Genomic DNA, 4,388 nt, shown 5'->3' on the forward strand with positions numbered 1-4,388 from the left:
AACAAAAAGGCCATGTTAGAGGTATTTGGGGTATTTCATAACTTTCTATTTTTAAAATGTCTTAAAGTGCTTGGTATAATTTCTCCCAATAATTATACGGGAAGAGGTGCTTTTAAATGGAGGAGAGTTTCGTTCGGCCCAAAATTTGAATTAGAGGAGGTTGGTTAGTTAAAGTTTATTATAGGTCTCGTTTTGATAATTTATATCATTTATTTTATTGAGTATTTAGTATATTTCATTTACAAAAAAAAATTAAGTACATCTGATAATTACAATTTGCTCAATTTATTATTTTTATCATCAAAATAATTTTAAAATTACAATTGTCACCTATTTTTTTAGTAAAAAAATATGATAAATTGAACAAGTTACAGTTATCGGATCAACATTGTGAATGAAATACACAAAGTTCCTAACAAAGTAAGCTGTTCAAATTATCGAAATGAAACTCGTAATAGACCCTACAAATCCAAACAGCTCCTTTCAATTTAAATTTTAGATCGAAGAAAATCATTCTCCCTTTTAAATCAACTTGTAACTTATTAGAAGTTACATTAAACTGACACAATGTGAATAATAAAAATATTTTGGCTTTGCTCTTCATAAAATAGATATTATTTCTAGCTAAACACAATATAAATGGTGAAATAATAATCACTCAATTGTGTTATATAATACTTAGGAAAATTATATAGAATTAAAAGGGAAATTCACAACACACAAATTTTAATCTATAAATTACACTAAGACGATAAAATTCTCATTATTTTTAATGATATCGTAATTTATTGATGAATTTTATCGACCAACTAAACCAAAAAAAAAAAAAAAACTATAGATTGATCACATAGTGACAGCTTCCATGAACTCTTCATCATCCCTCAAAGCAACCAACTTCTCAGGCAACAAGCAAACTTCTTTGTGTTTTTTTTTTTTATTTTTTTTGATCAGCAAAAGAGAATTTATTGATAGAAAACATACGAAGTATGTAAAATTACATCAATAAAGAGGAGGGTGCGAAAAGGATCACAATGGAACATCAAGATCCCAACCAGGTTAGCACCAAGATGCCCATCAAATCATCTAGTAGCACTAACTCCAAGCTCCAAATTGGTAAGTGACCAACATACAGAGCAAAACAAGGAAAAGACCAAAACAAAAACCAAAACAAAACACCCCTTTCAAGCTATAATCTTCCCCCCAGTAAAACAACAGCAGCAGCAAAAGAACATCAGCAATAGCAGCACAACAGCAATGGTAAAAAGCCCACACTTCAACCCAGAACCAATCAAAAACCAATACACACAAATCATTAAAATTGGTCTGAGCTTCCTGAAAAAGAAACACACTCCCTCCTACACATCAATCTTCACCCAGTAAACAACAGCAGCAAACTCTGTAGCAGTGGCAAAACCCCACACTTCAAACCAGAACCAACCAATAACCAATACTCCTGAAGCAGCAAACCAAAACAGAACACAGCCAACTTCTACCCATCAAAATCATAGAAACCAGAAAAAAAAAATGCCTTAACAACAATAGCACAGCAGTCCACTACTGAGCATAGCAATCCACAATCATATCAATTCCAAACAATTGAATAAACACTGCATGAAGAAATATGAATTGATCTCTGACAATGCCAAAAACAGCCCAGATAATAGCCTGGCCACCCAGCAAAATTAGGAGCCAAAGAAAACAAAACCAAGAACCAGGACCAGACCACAGTTGCTGCTACTGCACACCAGAATAATGCAGATTAGAAACCAGAACAATGACAGAAAATAGCTTCTACACCCCAACCCAACAGATCATGACTGACACTAGAGAAGCTGCTGCTGTTACTCCCAAGTCAGGCAACCTTCTAACTGGGCTAGCTTGGACCTCTGTTGCCAAATGAGACAAAAATAACTATCCAACTTACCGTTTCTATTTTTCAGTATAGCACCACCCACCGAATCATTAGATTACCTACATAACCAGGTAATACCCATTTCAAACCGCACCAATGAATGCTTTATGAACTGCAAGAAAGACCAGAACCACAACACAACAAAGCATCAAGCAGAGCACAGCAGAAGGGAGCCCAGCAGACAGATAAGAGCACATCCCAGCCCCATTAGGACATAAAGTAGAACTTCACCAACTTCAATGTCAATACTCCCTTCCTTCACCCCCGGAAAATGGGTTATCTTCCCATCACTCTTGTTTCCACCACCACTTCTCACCGCCATTGGTTTTCCCCAACCAAAGTCATTTCCATAGACATTAAACGAAGCGAACTGCTAGTTGCCAAACCATTGTTTGTCATGACACCCCTTTTCATTATCTTCGGATTCTTCATCCAGTTTTGGTAGAAATTCCTAACCGCTTCGTTAGTTTGCGAAGCTATCGCTTTATTCATTTGGCAAGCCACCTAACCAAGTCCCTTCTCCACCAACTCTCCTGCAGTGGAACATAATATCTCTGCATGAATTGTATTCCCAAAATACCCTTCCGGCAATGAGGGTCGTAGCCTCGGCCTCGCGCTCACTAGTAACATGTATTTCACCTCTTGATTAGAGTCGTTAATGTTTTGGCAGCGTATCACAAATCGCCATAAATGAGCCAATAATGCCTGGAGAGATGAGATAGTTATGATGCTCATCTCCGCGTTCGCTTTTGCTTTGAGTGCTGCGATTTTCTCTTTCGTGAAATGAAAAACCATTTCTTCTAATTTTCGTAAGACGAATTATTGTTTATTTCATCGGCGCAGAAAGGGATTCGAATGGGGACGTCGACTTCATCCGAAAACCAATGCTCGACAATTGGTACTCGCGATATTTTGTCAGAATCCCATCCCATGATACTTCTGACCAAGAATTAAATAATTGTCAGAAACACGAACCATCAACGACTGCGTGATTCATGGTGCAGCCGATGAATAGGCTGTCGATGAGCTCAGCTACTTGAACCGCAAGGAACGGTTTGGAAATACCTTCATAGTTAAGGACATTATTGAGTGGGAAAAAAGAGTAGACAATTCAAGACACGTACACAGGACCAAGGATATCGCGGACACTGACATTCTCAGCGACACTATGAACGAAATGAGCTCCGGCGTTATTGCAGTCTATGAAGAAGGAGGAGGTGTCGTCGTCATTTTTGACGATGCGGAGACGGCCAGCTAGGATAGGGAAGAAGTCAAGTGTGCGAGAGAATGAGATCTTCAGATGATCAACTATGGTGTTTGCTAGTAGTTATTTCTTGTTGTGATGGTGTGGGTTTGAGAAACAGAAGACGCTTTTGGATAGGGCCAAGTAAGAGAAGCTGGAGATCCCATGGAGTTAACTCAATCCTCTTATCAATTGATTCACTTGTTGATTGGACTGCACTGGTGGACACGAACTGAATTTCCTCCATGTTTCTATATTTACAAAAAAAATACATATATATATATATATATATTTTAGTTCCTTTATGGTTGACATGCAAAAACTCAATCTCCTTCCTGCGTGTTGCACAAATTAGCAATATGAATAGACTAATGCTACAATTATTATTTGATTCTCAGTATAGCAAATATAATAAGGAAAAAGCTTGGACTCCGGTGTTGGGGACTTCTATGACCCCAAATGTGTATGATTGGTTCATGTGTATTTTTATTTATTTATGTGGGGGTTTTGGGGTAAAGTTTTTATGGTGATCTCAATCATTACCCATATAATAATAAAAGTTTTTTTTTTTTTTATAATTTTTTAACAAGTGTTCTTAAAAATAATAATAATAATAATATTGAGAACACAGTACACTTTTCATATATATATATATATATATTTTTGGATCAAGCAGTACACTTTTCATTGAATGCCCATTTTAATACTTTACTAATGCATTTCTAATTCCAATTTTAATATTAATACTTTACTAATGCATTTCTAATTCCAATTTTAATATTAAATAGGAGGAGGATTTTGTCCGGTCCAAATTTTGGACTGAGAGTGTAGCTTGGATCCGTGAAACTTAGCACAAGTCACGTTTCGATGATCTGAACTGTTCATTTTGTTAGGTATTTTGCATTTTTCATCCACAAAAAAAAATAATAATAATTATAAGTTATTTAATTTATTGCTTTTGTCACTGAAAAAATATATAATTTATTTAAAAATACAATTGTTGTTTATTAGTTTAGGAAAAAATTGAACAAGTTATAGTTATCGAATTAACCTAATTTTTTTTGGATGAAATACACGAAGTGTCCAATAAAATAAACGATTCGAATCATCAAAACGAAGCTTGTGATAAGCCCGAAACAATGCCCTCCAGTCTAAAATCTAAACTTGAGCAGATCCTCCTCCTACTAAATAGTAGAAAAAATCTACCACATGTGATTCCTTTATAAAAAAAAA

General features: G+C 35.5%; 1 non-coding gene across 1 annotated transcript; it reads right to left on the bottom strand.

Annotated features, from left to right (window-relative positions):
* Positions 1-1,355: 1,355 nt before the first annotated feature.
* On the bottom strand, positions 1,356-3,402 carry LOC114297615 (putative acetyltransferase At3g50280). The gene is made up of 6 exons (XR_014339137.1): positions 3,270-3,402; positions 2,888-3,229; positions 2,139-2,685; positions 1,972-2,024; positions 1,706-1,737; positions 1,356-1,453 (listed from the first exon to the last, which is right to left on the bottom strand). It is a non-coding gene; the product is annotated as a putative acetyltransferase At3g50280 (transcript).
* Between the last annotated feature and the right edge of the window lie 986 nt (positions 3,403-4,388).

The sequence above is a fragment of the Camellia sinensis genome, chromosome 8, assembly GCF_055761805.1.
Source record: "Camellia sinensis isolate YWXY chromosome 8, ASM5576180v1, whole genome shotgun sequence".
In the NCBI taxonomy this organism is placed as follows: domain Eukaryota; kingdom Viridiplantae; phylum Streptophyta; class Magnoliopsida; order Ericales; family Theaceae; genus Camellia; species Camellia sinensis.